Source organism: Erpetoichthys calabaricus, chromosome 5 (assembly GCF_900747795.2).
Source record: "Erpetoichthys calabaricus chromosome 5, fErpCal1.3, whole genome shotgun sequence".
NCBI lineage: Eukaryota > Metazoa > Chordata > Cladistia > Polypteriformes > Polypteridae > Erpetoichthys > Erpetoichthys calabaricus.
Genome location: NC_041398.2, coordinates 197003094 through 197021012, shown reverse-complemented (window position 1 = coordinate 197021012; position 17919 = coordinate 197003094). Strand labels below are relative to the sequence as shown.

Below are 17919 nucleotides of genomic sequence, written 5' to 3'. Positions count from 1 at the left end.
AAATGACAAATACTTTCATCAAGATTGTGCCTTTGTTTGAAAGCACTGAGACAGAAAATGCATTTAAGTAAAACATTGCTCGTTTTTCTGCCACTGTCTTATTGATAGATTTATAGAAATCTAATTAAAATATACACAGTACAGAATCACCCTTCTCATACAACATAATGAATGTCAGTTTTTGGAAAGCACTTTAAAAAAACACCTTCCTAAACCTAAGTTTGTAGATTCATGAGGGCCCCTTCAACAATGTTAACATTGCCCATAGGTCTTTTAGCTCCAATGGGGGGCAAAAAAAAAAAAAAAAGTCAAATTATAAAAATCATGTATGTATGTATGTATATATATATATATATATATATATATATATATATATATATATATATATATAGATGAGCCCAGAATTAGGGCAAAACATGTGTCGCGTACTCTTTGCATTATTTGACAGTAAAAACTATTTCAACCATATATAGAGAGAGACGGTTGTCCTTCTGGAAGGTTCTCCTCTCTCCAAAGAGGACCTCTGGAGCTCTGACAGAGTGACCATCGGGTTCTTTGTCACCTCCCTGACTAAGGCCCTTCTCCCCCGATCGCTCAGTTTAGATGGCTGGCCAGCTCTAGGAAAAATCCTGGTGGTTTCGAACTTCTTCCACTTACGGATGATGGAGGCCACTGTGCTCATTGGGACCTTCAAAGCAGCAGAAATTTTTCTGTAACCTTCCCCAGATGTGTGCCTCGAGACAATCCTTTCTCAGAGGTCTACAGACAATTCCTTTTTGACTGCATGCTTGGTTTGTGCTCTGACATGAACTGTCAACTGTGGGAACTTATATAGACAGGTGTGTGCCTTTCCAAATCATGTCCAATCAACTGAATTTACCACAGGTGGACTCCAATTAAGCTGCAGAAACATCTCAAGGATGATCAGGGGAAACAGGATGCACCTGAGCTCAATTTTGAGCTTCACGCCAAAGGCTGTGAATACTTATGTACATGTGCTTTCTCAGTTTTTTTGTTTTTAATAAATTTGCAAAAATCTCAAGTAAACTTTTTTCACGTTGTCATTATGGGGTGTTGTGTGTAGAATTCTGAGGAAAAAATGAATTTAATCCATTTTGGAATAAGGCTGTAACATAACAAAATGTGGAAAAAGTGATGCGCTGTGAATACTTTCCGGATGCACTGTATCTATAACAGATTACTTAGTGCAGAGTCACATATAGGCCTGGGTAAAAATATTGATTTTCCAATTAATTAATTTTCATTTAAAGAATTCGATATTGATTCTTAAAATCTCAAGATCGATCTTGTGAATCTCTATCTTTCTCAATAACTACAGGGTGAGCCAAAAAGAAGTACCATATTTCAAATGTTTACTCTACAAAAAAGCTACAAGTTAAAATACATTTAATTACGATACAAGAAAGGGTACACAAATAGATTTTTTTTACTATGTTTTAAAAATGATGTCTTCAAGGTGGTGGCCATCATTAGTGATACACTCTTCAAGATGATTTCCCAACGCTCGCATGACTCATTCGGCCATTTCAAGGGGAATAGCAGAGATTTTATGGTGAATAGCGTCTTTAAGGGCTTCAAGGTTCGACTTGAGATAGCCCCACAAGAAGAAATTGCATGGAGCGAGACCAGACGAATCTGAAGGGCCACCCAACATCGCCACGCAGGGAGATTAGCTTCCCAAGAAACATCTCCCACAAAACCTGCATGGATCTCTACTCCGTATGAGCTGTTGCTCCATCCTCTTGAAACCAGGCATCCACCACATCCAGTTCTTCCAGTGGCGGCCGCAAAAAGTTCTCTAGCATTTCAATGTAATTTTCTGAAGTGACGGTGACTGTTGCTCCCCCCTCCTCAAAAAAGTAAGGGCCTACAATGGCAAATTCTTCAACAGTGCACGGTGTAACACGCTCTCTGTGCAGGGGTCTCTGAGGGTTGGTTTCAGCCCAATCTCGAATGTTTGGCTTATTTACGCAACCATTCAAATGGAAATGTGCCTCATTGCTACACATGACAATGGCATCTCGATGAACGGTTTGCAGAATGTTCACACACAACTCTCTACAGCTCAACCAGTCTTTCTCACGGAGTTCCTGCACTACCATCACTTTGTATGGATGGAAATTAAGGTTCTCATGCAGAATCCTCCTCAAAGACATGTTGGAAATGCCTAAGGCAGAAGCATATTTGCGCGCTGAACGTCTAGGAGACTGCAAAATAGATGCCCTTACATCTTGGTTGTTTTCAGCTGTTCGTACAGTCGGAGGACGGTCTGGAGATTTTCTGTTCAATTATTTTACCCGTCTGTCTAAATTTAGCCACCCACTGAAGAATTGTTTTCTGATTTGGGACGTCAGGAATGCTCAAGTGTGTTCGTAAGGCGCATTGCGTAGTGATGATGTATTCACATTGTTTTTGAGGAACGCTTCGACAGCAAACGCACAGTGCGCACCGGACCAAGGGATGTTGTCAACTGAAAACTACAAGGGATCGCCTATCAAAGGACCCCCACCCCAACCCACTCAGCTGCTTCTACCTCGCGCAATGATCTTCAGAAATGTGATACTTCATTTTGGCTCACCCTGTATATGTAGATTTTTGCTTATCTTCATTTTTGGCGTTCAATGTAGCAGGTGGCGCTAATGCAATAGTTAAGATCTTCTACGGAAAAAGCACTTTACTTGTTCACACAAAATGATGTGTCCTCTTTAACTGAAAATCAGGTGTGTGGAGTTACTATGTAATCAAACAGTGTGTTGGTAAAGAACAGCTGGATAAAAGCAAAGCCATATTTAAGCTGTGAAAACTCAGACATTAATTATTGTTGTAACACAACAAATTTGATAAATAATTTATCCCAACGTCCCCCATAAATGTAATCTCATTTGACATCCACATGAGTCTACAGTGGACATGGCGAGTAGCTCCAAGGTTCCATTTAATTTGCTTTGTCCCCAAAAAAAATAACAATCTATAGCAGTTTTTAGTTGTAAAGATAAGAGACCCTAAAGATAAAAGGCCCTAAAATGCACTACACCCAGCAAAGCAAGCATGCAATTGTTGTAATTTTCAGAGTAACCTGCAATACAAAATGCAGCATGTGCTCAAAGCAGCTGACTTGAAGTAGCTCCGTAATAGTGGCATTATCAGTCTCAATGGCTGGTTCATTTTCTTTTATGTTCCATTCATTCAATGCCACTGTCAACAAGCATTAGCTCTAGATCCTCATTATAAAACGCTTTCTTTTCTCTGAAGACTGTAAGGACACACTTTTGAGACTGATTAATGTGACTATTTATCTATCTATTACAAGTTAGCAACTGAAGATATGTGTAACTTGTAGAACTGCAGAAAGACGAGTCTTCCAGCTGTATCATTAATTTTAACTACTTCAAGATTTTAAATGTCAAGTAGGGTGTGATATTTGCCCGGACACCACCAGTCGGAGACCACATCTTTATCCAAATGTATGCTTCATTTTCTTCTCCACACAACAACACTACTTAGTCCCGCACAACTCAAAACGTGCTTCTAGCCCCAGTCTCCCTTCTCCTGGGCCTTCTCTCTCCTTGTCCCTGGGCCACCTGTCCTCTCCAGGAGCTTCGTCCTGCTCCTGCTCCCGACTCCAGCTCAATGACAGGAGGGAGGCGGCCCCATTTATCCTCACCTGGATGAGCTCCAGGTGCCCTACCTGACGTCATGTCCTGGTATGGCGTCAGGAGAGCACCCGGAAGCACTCCGGGTGACCCTGGAAGGATCGTCCTCCATGGGTGTGGCGGAAGTGAATAAGTCCCGGGCTCCATGAGGCTCGGGGTGCCCCCTGGCGGTGACCAGAGGCCCCAACGGTCTTGAGCCTCCCTGCTCCCCTTCCGTGGGCCTCTTCTACTCCAGGGCGGTTGCCCCCTCGCAGCCCGGAGGATAAATATGCCACGACCCAGTCCTTCCAGGCGTCCCGGCCGGGTCTGACCCCCAGCCGCGTACCACAAGGGGAATACATTTGGCTAACAATTTAGATGAAGGGTGTCTATATGGTGATTCATAACACAGGAATATGTTATAGAATAACATTTACTATTTAAGAAGCAAAATTTGATTATTTTAAAATAATATTCGCAAGATATATATTTTTATAAAATAGATGCCATTGCATTGTATTAAAACAAAGAGTGCCCTCTCACCCCAATATGTGTGGACTCTGTTGTGGCACTACATACTGAATGTTAGTTAATTAATGGTGATTTCTGAATTAGTGCAGTGCAATTAGCACATTTTTTTTTAAAACAGTAAAGATATTTGTTCCACATATTTCAAATACTGATGTTAACTGTTCATTACTAATCAAGTATTTCTTCTTAAATGTCTTTCCATGCTTATGCATATATTATGAAATCACCCTTCAAATAAAGTGTTACGGAAATTTGTCACATTATATTAATGTTCTCTATGCATGGTTAAGTAATTTCTAAAAAAGCCACCACTTCATATTTATCAGTGCACACTAATTCAGTCAAGGTAAAATCAATATCAAATCAAATTGGGGCATTGTGAATCAGAATCGAATTGAATCAGGACATTAGTGCCGATACCCAGTTCTAGTCACATATTGTTAAATAATCAGAAACAAGCTTACACCTGAACACACAGAGATGCTTCTGTTCATCAAAACGAATCTGCCACTTACCTTTCCATACTAATCCTAGACCTATCCAGAGGCAGGTGTCCCTCAATGACTTTTGACCTATATACCTTTACACTACAAAACTAGCTATCTTAAAAAATGTGATATCAGTAAGATAAATGTTCTTGTTATGTTTAGCTAAATTCCCGTGAACACTGTCTTGTACAATTACATCCCATGTTGAAACACTTTAAACAATGTTGGTTTGGTTTACATACATTAATTGTATGTATGTATTGTTTTTTTCTGTGAAATTTGTGCACTTTTAAAATGGTGTTTTAAACTATTCTATGGGATGTACTCTACTTTGAGTTATTTGTTCAATTCTGAATGGTTCTGTTTCAAGTTATGAGTCTTATATTTGATGCTAACAGTGAAATTGCCAGTTGATGGACACAGTATTTATTTATTATCTTCCAGACTTCAGGCTCACTGCAGTGGTGTCTGTATTAGTACCAGCAAGAACTAAAAAGTATCAGTAGTCGTATTGGTCTGAGAAAAATGGTATTGATGCACCACTAAGTGATACAATAGCCAAAATGATAGAAATGTATTAGATTAAATTAGATTAGAAAAACTTAACCCCAAGGGAAAATTCACACGCATACAGAAGCAGAAATATAAAAAGGAGGGAGACAGACTAAAATGACAGATAATACAGTCAATCAATCATTTGATGTGTCAGTGCGGGTTAGCTCCATGCTTCATGTTGTGTTTAGGGAGCCTCTTTAACCTGCCACCATTGATAATGTAGCCAAGGATGAGTCGGGCAAATGAGAACACTCACAATTAGCAAGGGGTAGTTGCAAAAATAACAGTGCTTTTATTTAAAATTCAAAATAAACAGCGTTCCAATAAATAGTGGAGTACTTCTCACCATAAACAAACAATCTATAAAAACTAACAGTGTCTATATGAATGGTTGTAGAGAAAAGCCAAGCAAAATGACACCTTTAATTGGCTAACTAGAAAGATTACAATATGCAAGCTTTCGAGGCAACTCAGGCCCCTTCTTCAGGCAAGATGTAATACATCTTGCCTGAAGAAGGGGCCTGAGTTGCCTCGAAAGCTTGCATATTGTAATCTTTCTAGTTAGCCAATAAAAGGTGTCATTTTGCTTGGCTTTTCTCTACATTCATAATGGCTAACACGGTACAACACCCTAGTACTATATGAATGGTTAAAAGAGTTCAATAAATATTTCTTTAAAACTAGAGGTTAAAAAAAATCAAAGACTGTTCTTTAAAATTCACACATCTCAACACTGACTTCTACAAGCCGATCTCTCCTAAGCTTACCCCATATGGATTCTGGCAACCAAGGACATGCCCAACTGACAGGTGCAGTCAATCATATCCAAGCTCGGGTCCCCATTGCCAGGCCCACAGCAACCATGGGGCACCACACAGAGCCGCACACATCCCCTTTCGCTAGTCCCTAGGTTTCTGCGGGAAACCCTGCATGTCGGGCTGCTCCTACTCCCTGACGATCGCTCAATAGGAGTGCCCCTTCCTCGGCTTCAGGCTCCGGCGGCCCTGAGGCTCACTCCTGACAACTTGTTTTCATTCACTTCAGCCGGGCTCTCTCTCCAGTCTCTCTCTCTTGACTCTCCCATTACCTTCTCTCCTTTCTCTTTAAACCTCCATGCCTTCTTTCATCTTTTGTTTTCTATTCCTACTCTTTCCTCTCCTTCAGCACAGCACATATTCCAACCTTGCTTCCCCATCTTACCCCTCATAGGTCTTGCAGTCGGTGGAGACTTCAGCAGCTGCAGTCCCTTCCTCATCTGGCTCTCAACACAAATGTCTCCTTCAGCACTTCTGCCATTCCGCTACAAGCCAGCTCCCCAGTCTTCCTTACTCCCAAAAGCTGGCACCTACTGGATCCATAGAGGGAGATCTCAATCATTCCCCACTACCCCTCAGCTGATCAACAGGGGATTGTCAATGACCGGTTCCCCCACAGGGCTCTGACCACCTGCCTCTCCTCCTCTGTACAGTCTGACTCCAAACTTCTGCACTGCCACTCTTTTTTCTTCTTCTTTCCTTTTTGCTTTCCCCTTCTATTCGGCCTCTCACCTCTCATATCCCTCCAAGAACACAGCAATGAAGCAATCAAGATAGGCCACACCCTCAATCACTACACCAACCCCCTGCAGCCACGCAAGCATGCATACCCAAGGGAAGCAAGCTGGCTATTATTTATTTATTTAAGATGATAAGCCAGTGGTTAATTAATTAATGTATATTGTGCGGAAATTTCAAAATTAACTTTGTGGGAACTGTGTTATCCACACAAAATTTGATGTAGTTTGTGATACCTTCTGACCTTCTTTCTCTTTCTTTCTTTCCTTCCAAGGACACGAAGTGGAAGCAGACAATGGCCGACGGTGAGATGGAGCACATTGTCAAAGAACTCCAGGCCCTCGATAACCAGATCCAGAAACTCCAGTCCAGATGGAGGCACCTGGGGGAACTGAAGGCTCGCCTACTGAAAGAGTCCTCCCAAACTTCTGAGATTGTCGCACAAAATTGTAATCAGCAACCTCGACTCCACGCTGTGCCACTCACTTTCAGGGCCAAGTGAGTTTTACCCCCGCGCCTCATTGGTGCAAAGACATCAGCGATGAGTGAATCGTCCTGTTTCAGGTATGCAGGCAGGGGTTTAAGGCTAGATCACCTCCATCGGCTCAGGCGAACATCTCCACCTAGAATCGGTTTGACCCTCTTCGCTCCAACACTGTGCCGGCAACCCCAGGTGATGTACAGTGGGTACGGAAAGTATTCAGACCCCCTTCAATTTTTCACTCTTTGTCATATTGCAGCCATTTGCTAAAATCATTTAAATTCATTTTTTCCCTCATTAATGTACACACAGCACCCCATATTGACAGACAAAAAAAAGAATTTTTGAAATTGTTGCAGATTTATTAAAAAAGAAAAACTGAAATATCACATGGTCCTAAGTATTCAGACCCTTTGCTCAGTATTTAGTAGAAGTACCCTTTTGAGCTAATACAGCCATGAGTCTTCTTGGGAAAGATGCAACAAGTTTTTCACACCTGGATTTGGGGATCCTCTGCCATTCCTCCTTGCAGATCCTCTCCAGTTTTGTCAGGTTGGATGGTAAACGTTGGTGGACAGCCATTTTTATTTCTCCCCAGAGATGCTCAATTGGGTTTAAGTCAGGGCTCTGGCTGGGCCATTCAAGAACAGTCACAGAGTTGTTGTGAAGCCACTCCTTCGTTATTTTAGCTGTGTGCTTAGGGTCATTGTCTTGTTGGAAGGTAAACCTTCGGCCCAGTCCGAGGTCCTTAGCACTCTGGAGAAGGTTTTTGTCTAGGATATCCCTGTACTTGGCTGCATTCATCTTTCCCTCGATTGCAACCAGTCGTCCTGTCCCTGCAGCTGAAAAATACCCCCACAGCATGATGCTGCCACCGCCATGCTTCACTGTGGAGACTGTATTGGACAAGTGATGAGCAGTGCCTGGTTGTCTCCACACATACCACTTAGAATTAAGGCCAAAAAGTTCTATCTTGGTCTCATCAGACCAGAGAATCTTATTTCTCACCATCTCAGAGACCTTCAGGTGTCTTTTAGCAAACTCCATGCGGGCTGTCATGTGTCTTGCACTGAGGTATGTGTGGAGACAACCAGGCACTGCTCATCACTTGTCCAATACAGTCTCCATAGTGAAGCATGGCGGTGGCAGCATCATGCTGTGGGGGTATTTTTCAGCTGCAGGGACAGGACGACTGGTTGCAATCGAGGGAAAGATGAATGCGGCCAAGTACAGGGATATCCTAGACAAAAACCTTCTCCAGAGTGCTAAGGACCTCAGACTGGGCCGAAGGTTTACCTTCCAACAAGACAATGACCCTAAGCACACAGCTAAAATAACGAAGGAGTGGCTTCACAACAACTCTGTGACTGTTCTTGAATGGCCCAGCCAGAGCCCTGACTTAAACCCAATTGAACATCTCTGGAGAGACCTAAAAATGGCTGTCCACCAACGTTTACCATCCAACCTGACAGAACTGGAGAGGATCTGCAAGGAGGAATGGCAGAGGATCCCCAAATCCAGGTGTGAAAAACTTGTTGCATCTTTCCCAAGAAGACTCATGGCTGTATTAGCTCAAAAGGGTGCTTCTACTAAATACTGAGCAAAGGGTCTGAATACTTAGGACCATGTGATATTTCAGTTTTTCTATTTTAATAAATCTGCAACAATTTCAAAAATTCTTTTTTTTGTCTGTCAATATGGGGTGCTGTGTGTACATTAATGAGGGAAAAAATGAATTTAAATGATTTTAGCAAATGGCTGCAATATGACAAAGAGTGAAAAATTGAAGGGGGTCTGAATACTTTCCATACCCACTGTATTTGTGATTGGAGATTCTATCGTACAAGACGTAAACATTTCTTGTCCTAAACAGAAATCTTATGTTTCTTGTTTTCCCAGTACTTGTGTTAGAGATGTTATGAGAAGAGCGCCAACAGTCTTCAAGAGGCACAAGAACAGGGCACTGGGATCTATCATAATACATGCCAGGGTAAACGACGTGAGATACCGACAGTCGCAGATTCTTATGGTGGACTTCACAGCACTTATTAATGCAACGAAGGAAAGCACCCTGGCTGCAAGAATCTTCATTTCGGGTCCCTTACCTCTGGTTAGAAAATAAACTGAGTACTATAGTTGTCTACTGGCATTAAACATCTGCTTGAAAGGCTTCTGCAAGGGACAAAACATCAGGTTCGGGGACAACTGGGATCTCTTCTGGGAGAGGCCGCATTTCTTCAGGCAGGATGGTCTGCATCATAATAGATTTGGCGCCTGGGTCCTCCCCAAAAACATCTCTCAGGTACTTTGTCTCTCTTGACTATGTACTTTAATTCTAATTCTTTCCATAATGCCTTGCTACAGAAAATTCTGTAGTGAACTCTTCTTCAGAAGTGCACTGCATCAATACTTTAATAACCAACCTCAGTTCATGTAAAAAATCCTGACAGTGCATCATAAATGTGAATAATTTAATTACGAATTCACCGCTAGATGTGCACTTTATTAAAATTATAACAACATACCATAGATTAAATAAAAAATCTGCAAAAAGCAGCACTAATACAAATAACTTAATTACCATTTTGAACAGCCATAACACTCCAACAATTCAGTTCTCCTCCTCCGAGACCTTAAATATGGCCTTATTAAATGTTAGAGCATTAACCAACAGGATATATTATTCAACAAACTTATTAGTGATAGGAAAATCGATTTTATTGCATTAAGTGAAACGTGGCTCAGCTCTGATGGTGCGGCTGTTTTAATCGAATCTGCACCTCCAAATTAGAGCTTTACTCATATGGATCGCCAAGGTAAAAAAGGTGGCGGTATAGCAAATATTTACTCGAGCCGGTTAAAGTGTAAAGATGTCAGATTTGGTACATTCAAGTCTTTTGAGTATCTTACTGTTGTTATTAGTGATGCACTGATATGGAAATTCTGGGCGATACCGATAACCGATATGTGTTTGTCCATCTTTGCCAATACCGATAACCGATGGCCGATATTTGTTTTTTATTTACTTCAGGTTTGAATGTTTTAGTTATGCTGAAAATTATGTATTATCAAAGAAACAACAGTAGCATGTGAAACAGAAATTAACTTATTTTTATTAACTTGCCTACTTTTATGCTCTTCTTTGCTATTGATAGAGGCAACCAGTACTTTCTGTGGGGGAAAAAGAGCAAGATATGGCCCTTCTCTATAGAAAAAATACTCCAGGTCATGTACAAAAATCTTCTTAACATACACATCCTGGGTAACTTAAGCAAATCAAGACATCATGCCATTACAGAACATGGAATTGGGTATATTAACAAAAAAGTGAATGCATATACTTTGTGCCATAATCAGACATATATTACTTAAGTAAAACTAAAATTAAAGGTACAATGAAAATTAAAGGCTAAGGCCAGTAACACTGGTCTTAGGTTGGCTTTTTTAAAAGCACAAACAGTAGGTTTTTCTTAACAAAAAGAAGCATTTCTGCCTTTTCATCAGCATGTCTGTTTTTCTTTTCATTTACTATATATGACACAGCTGAAAAAAGGCATTCACTGTCTACACTGGTACAAAGTGCCGACAGATACTTGATCGTTGCCTTAGCCAAGGTTGGGAAACGGGCTGCATTGCTTTTCCAATACTGGAGGGCGCAGTTATTTCTGGAAATAGGGGGCTTGCTGAGATAGTTATTCAGCTGAATTTAAAAAAACAAATTTATAAACGTTTACCTGTATTATAATAAAAAAATAATAAATTATTATTAGGTTGACCAGATATGTGGTAAAGAAAAACAGGACAACTGCCTGTACCAACCACCACCATTGCCCACTAAATTAAATTCCTCCAATATATTTCCACAGTGACACGACTAAAATGGAAAAAAACCCAAACTGCGCCGCTACAATAACAGTTTTGTAGGCAATCTGGCAAATAATTTTAAAAACCTGACGAAAAATACGAGGTGATGCCATTACTGTGTTCCTTTTTTTCTCAGCTAATGTTTGCCCCACACTCGTGCACTGTCCCAGCAAGCCACCTCTCAGTGCCGACTGTGAGTTTCTGGAAAATGCACAAGGATATTGATTGGATATCAGGAAGCTGCAGTGTATGGCTCATTTTTTTGTTTTTTTTTAATTCTGGACGTCTGATAATCCTAACTAGTATGATTATTGTTAATAATTTTATGATTCTGTTATTTTAACTCGGCGGCAGTTGAACGTGGTTTTGCAGCTGCATAAGAATTTTCTTCAAGAATTTCTTCATACATCTCCAGCAATGAAGCAGCAACATCTCTCCGAGTTCAAATCTTTTTCTCTTGTTGTTGCTGTTTGCATTTCCTTCACCAGCTGACTTCTCGACCAGTTGTTTCTCAACTGCTTCTTACGCTTGTTTTTTTTGGTATCTCAGTCACAAAATTGATCTTTGCGCCGTGGATTAAAGACAGTAGATTGGCAGTATAGTGACTCGAAGAATGCACCACTGAAGCATTTTGTGACAGTCTCCAAAAGTGTGATTTTCGTCATCTGAACTCCGGAATCTGTCTTGTCACACTTGCTAAGCAGACTTTTAAGCGCTTTAACAGACGGAATCACATCCGTCAACAATTATAAATGAATGCGCACTTATGTCGGCACGACATGCTGAAGCATTCTTGCTGTTTGTGTTTCTCTCAGCCATGTGCTTAAAATGAGTAACTATTCACCTCCCAATGGCAAAACAGTCGGAGATGCTTCTCTGGCTCAATAAGCCTTCATTTACAGCAAGCTACAAAGTATGAGCCTTGCAGTTTAAACTTTTAATGGTACTTTATTCAAGAGCATTTGCCATATTCCGAGCATTGTCATGAAGCACAACGTGCACATTACTTTTTGAAATGTTCCACTTCGTTAACATGGAATCGAAAGCTTGTGCATGAAAGTTGCATAATGAGAACTCTTTTTGCCTCAACATTTTCATCAATCCAGTGTGCCATTAGACTCAACATATTCATGGGGCTGACTTCAGAGCTCCACATATCTGTAGTGAAGCTAATGCTGGTGACATTGTTTCTTAAAAGCTTGTAGATATGTGTAGCAATCAAATCATATAATGCAGGCAGTGAGACATCTGCAAAGTAACCCCGGCTTGGAAGAATGTACTGGGCGAGGTTCTGAATGATGTAGTAGCTGGCGAAATCCCTCGTCCTCATCTAGGGAAAAAGGTTGGTCAGTAGATTGGTTAGTAGTTATGCCTTTAGCTCTGGTGCTGTCTTGAGGAAATGTCTTCAAGTGCTGAAGGGTTTGCTATATGAGGCTACCGCTAGAGTCTGATTTAACTTTTGGTTTGGTAGCATTAGTTGCTAAAATTCCGTGTATAATTTGTTACGATGGTTCTTCAGATGGGTAATTAAATTTTGAAATTGATACTGAAAGATTTCATTCTAAAGTCTCCTCGCATTTTCTCATTTTTGCAGGCAGAGCAGGATAGGAATTATGTTGTCTTTATTTTTCACAGAAAAATATGACCACACGGCTGACATGTTGCTTTACTAACGATATCTGCCCAAAGAGTAAATAACGCGCGTAGTGCTCCTGTCAGTAAAACTAGGAGACCCCTTTTTTATTTTATTTTATTTTTATTTTTTTTTGTGAGCACATGGGGCTGTGCTTGCATGCATGATTTTCTGCAGCTTAATATCTGTCTCACTGAACAATGAAAAAAAACCACTTAATTATTTAGTGAACTGACAATGTTGCTAAGCCCAAATTATATCAGTTGGTAGTATTGGTTTAAATGTACACATCTGACCGATTTCAATGTCGTAATTTTTAATAAACATCAACCGATAACAATACAGTTTCCGATATATCGTGCATCTCTAGTTGTTATTCATGGAGTTTCTCAGTCTCTAGTATTGTCCGTGTATAGACCTCCTAAATATATTGCGCCTTTCTTTGAGGAATTCTCGGATTGTGTCAATTATAATTACCAGCTATGACAGGTTCCTAATAGCTGGAGACTTTAATTTTCATATCAATAATCAGTGTGACCCGAAAACAAAATAAATCTTGAACCTCCTGCACCCTTGATCTGAGCCAGCATGTTAGTCAGCCAACACACAAAGGAGGGCACACGTTGGATTTAGTGATTACTAATGGACTAAAAGTTGATGTGAGGCAGATTGTGGATATCTGTTTATCAGACTATTTTCTCTTACTATTTAATATAGAAATACTGATACACAAAATTAATGAGAAGCATATTGCATATTGTTAAAAAATGCTTTGATTCATATGCAGCTTCAAAGTTTACAAACATTTTAAGCAACCAGTCCGTTTGTAATGCTTACTACAATAGTGATAATAATGTAAATAGTAAGATGGAAAATTTGAATACTAAAGCGAGAGTTGCCGTTGACATAGTCGCTCCTGAAAATACACTTAAAAAATCCTCCAGCACTGTTAAACCATGGAAGACTCAAAGAGTGTCTGATTAAAGAAAACATGCCGGAGAGCTGAGCGTAAATGGAGAAAAACTAAACTGATTATCCACTATGAGATATTGAAGGATAAAATAAAAGAATACAACAACTAAGTCCATCTTGAGAGGCAGTGCTATTTTTCTGAAATTATAAATAACAATGCTAATAATCCAAGAGTTTTATTCGCTACAATTGATCGTTTGCTAAACCCTGGTTACTCAATGGAATGCCTCCTAAAAACTTCCAGTGAAACTTGTGAGGCTTTTGCAATATTTTTTAATCACAAATTTAATGATATTAGAAATAATATAGTACATCCCCCAATACTGATCCTCTTAATCCCTGGTATTCCACTTTAAGCAAATTTAATTCTTTCACCAGGATAGATTTACCCGATTTATATTAAAATAATTTCTCAACTGAGACCCTTCACCTGCACCCTTGACCCAATACCAACAAGATTTTTCAAAGAAGTATCTGATGTGCTAACTGAGAATGTTCTTCACATAGTAAATTCATCATTAGATATGGGGGTCTTCCCAGCCTGTCTTAAGACTGCTGTTGTTAAACCCCTGCTCAAGAAAAATAATCTTGACTCCTGTTTATGAAAATTTTAGACCTATTTCTAACCTGCCTTTCTTAAGTAAAATCCTACAAAAGGCAGTCTATCACAATACAGAAACTGACCTCGTTAAAGTAGTAAATGACTTGTGGGTAAATGCAGATAGAGGCCGTTTATCTGTTCTCATCTTCTTAGATTTGAGTGCCGCCTTAGTCAGTGGGTGGGCCTCTCTGGCAGTTTCTAAATTGGTTTGAGTCTTACTTGACTGGTAGAAAATTCTTTGTTAGTTGTGGTAATTATACTTCAAAGACGCACGATATTCTGTATGGTGTTCCACAAGGATCTATCCTGGGTCCACTGCTTTTTTGTGATCTATATGCTTCCATTAGGTCAGATTATCTTAAGGCACAACATGAGCTACCATAGCTATGCTGATGACACACAACTGTATTTATCAATAGTGCCTGATGACCCCGACTCTCTTGTCTCTCTTGACACAATGTCTTACTTGTGTTTCTCAATGGATGAGTAGTAGTTTTCTCAAACTAAATAAGGAGAAATCGGAAATGATTGGCAAAAATGATTATAATGAGGGTATTAGAAATAAACTTGATTCATTAGGCTTAAAAGCTAAGACAGAGGTAAAGAATTTAGGGGTAATTATTGACTCTGACCTAAATTTTAAATAACATAATAATCAGATTACTAAGGACAGCATTTTTTCACTTAAGAAAAATAGCAAAAATTAGACCCCTTATAATTTTGCAAGATGTGAAAAATTATTCAATAACAATTCTCAGGACTACCCAAAAAAGACATCAATCGATTGCAACTAGTCCAGAATGCAGCTGCCAGAATCTTAACTAGGAAAAGAAAATCCAAGCACATCTCTCCAGTTTTGTTGTCACTACATTGGTTACCTGTGCCATTTAGAACTGACTTTAAAATACTGCTTATGGTTTACAAAGCCTTAAATAATCTCGCTCCATCCTATATCCATCTATATACCTGCGCTTGGGAAAGCAGATCATAACCTGGTTCTGCTTCAGCCTCACTACAAACCAAGAGTGAGGGAGCTACCTACAACCACACGCTCATTTAGGAAGTGGTCCCCTGAGGCACAGCAGGCTCTGAGAGACTGCTTTGGAACTACGGACTGGAATATCCTGCAGGGATCACATAGTGAGAACATTGAGGAGGTTGTTGACTGCACTACTGACTACATCAACTTCTGTATGGACATTGTAGTTCCAGTAAGAACAGTACGCTGCTATGCTAACAACAAGCCATGGATTACAAGTGACATCAAGGGCCTTTTGAACCAGAAGAAAAGGGCTTTTAAAGGCGGTGATCAGCATTAACTCAAGCACGGGCAGAAGGAACTCAAGAGTCCAGCTCAGGGCGGCGAAGGAGCAGTACAGGAGAAAGCTGGAGCAGAAGTTGCAGAATAACAGCATGAAGGAAGTGTGGGATGGGATGAAGATCATCACTGCCTGCAGCTTGAAGCGGGGTGCCACCATCGAGAGAGACGTGAAGAGAGCAAACCAAATGAACAACTTCTTTAACAGGTTTGACCACCCTAACCCACTCTCACCACGGAGTACTACACCCTCCACCCATCCTTCTGCTGATACCAGCATAGGAGAGACATCCCCACCCACAATTACAGCAGCACAGGTGAGCAGAGAGCTGAGGAGACTTCGTGCCAGCAAAGCAGCGGGTCCAGATGGAGTACCGCCACGACTGCTGAAGGTCTGTGCGCTGGAGCTGGGGAGTCCTCTACAGCACATCTTCAACCTTAGCCTGGAACAGGGGAGAGTCCAGAGGCTTTGGAAAACATCTTGTATCACCCCAGTCCCAAAGGTATTACGTCCTAGTGAGCAGAAAGACTTCTGGCCTGTCGCTCTGACGTCACATGTGATGAAGACCATGGAGAGGCTGCTGCTTCACCACCTGAGGCCACAGGTACGACACGCCCTCGACCCTCTGCAGTTCGCATACCAGGAGAAGGTGGGAGCGGAGGATGCCATCATCTATATGCTACACCGATCAGTCTCCCACTTGGACAGATGCAGTGGTGCTGTAAGAATTATGTTTCTAGACTTCTCTAGCGCCTTCAACACCATCCAACCTCTGCTCCTTAGGGACAAGCTGACAGAGATGGGAGTAGATTCATACCTAGTGGCATGGATCGTGGACTATCTTACAAACAGACCTCAGTATGTGCGTCTCGGGAACTGCAGGTCTGACATTGTGGTCAGCAACACAGGAGCGCCGCAGAGGACTGTACTTTCTCCGGTCCTGTTCAGCCTATATACATCGGACTTCCAATACAACTCGGAGTCCTGCCACATACAAAAGTTTGCTCACGACGCTGCTATCGTGGGCCGCATCAGGAGTGGGCAGGAGGAGGAGTATAGGAACCTCATCAAGGACTTTGTTAAATGGTGCGACTCAAACCACCTACACCTGAACACCAGCAAAACCAAGGAGCTGGTGGTGGATTTTAGGAGGCCCAGACCCCTCCTGGACCCCGTGATCATCAGAGGTGACTGTGTGCAGAGGGTACAGACCTATAAATACCTGGGAGTGCAGCTGGATGATAAATTGGACTGGACTGCCAATACTGATTCTCTGTGCAAGAGAGGACAGAGCCGGCTATACTTCCATAGAAGACTGGCGTCCTTCAACATCTGCAATAAGATGCTGCAGATGTTCTATCAGACGGTTGTGGCGAGCACCCTTTTCTACGCGGTGGTGTGCTGGGGAGGCAGCATTAAGAAGAAGGACGCCTCACGCCTGGACAAACTGGTGAGGAAAGCAGGCTCTATTGTAGGCATGGAGTTGGACAGTTTGACATTCGTGGCAGAGCGACGGGCACTCAGCAGGCTCCTATCAATTATGGAGAATCCACTGCATCCACTAAACAGTATCATCTACAGACAGAGGAGCAACTTCAGCGACAGACTGCTGTCAGTGTCCTGCTCCACTGACAGACTGAGGAGATCATTCCTCCCCCAAACTATGCGACTCTTCAATTCCATCGGGGGGGGGGGGGGGGGGGGGTAAATGTTAACATTATTCAAAGTTATTGTCTGTTTTTACCTGCATTTTTATTTCTCTTTAATTTAATATTGTTTTTTGAATCAGTATGCTGCTGCTGGAGTATGTGAATTTCCCCTCGGGATTAATAAAGTACCTATCTATCTATCTGGGAGTGCCTTTCACCTTACACTCCAAATCATAACCTTATATCTTCAAATGAGTGTCTGCTTATAATTCTAAGAGCTAAGCTTAAAAGAACTGGTGAGGCAGCCTTCTACTGTTATACACCTGAAATCTGGAATACCTTACAGACAGAAATTTGCCAGGCTGATATGGTGAAGCACTTTAAAAAAAATGGTAAAAACCCATTACTTTAACATGGCTTTCTCATAGCTTCATTTTAATATAACCCTGATATTATGTATATGCATTTAATTATCTTTCTTATTCATGGCTCCGAAATCTGTACTAACCCCTACTTTCTCTACTGTTTTTTTTTCCGGTTTTCTGTGGTGATGATCTGATGATCAAAGCACCGTGCAGTCCCTACATTGATGGATTGAAGGCCAGAGGTCCACATAACCA

General features: G+C 41.1%; 1 protein-coding gene across 3 annotated transcripts in view; it reads right to left on the bottom strand.

The window, feature by feature from the left end:
• LOC114652857 (WD repeat-containing protein 70) overlaps positions 1 to 17919 on the bottom strand; it is a 444610-nt gene that overhangs the window by 263278 nt on the left and 163413 nt on the right. The window lies entirely within an intron of this gene.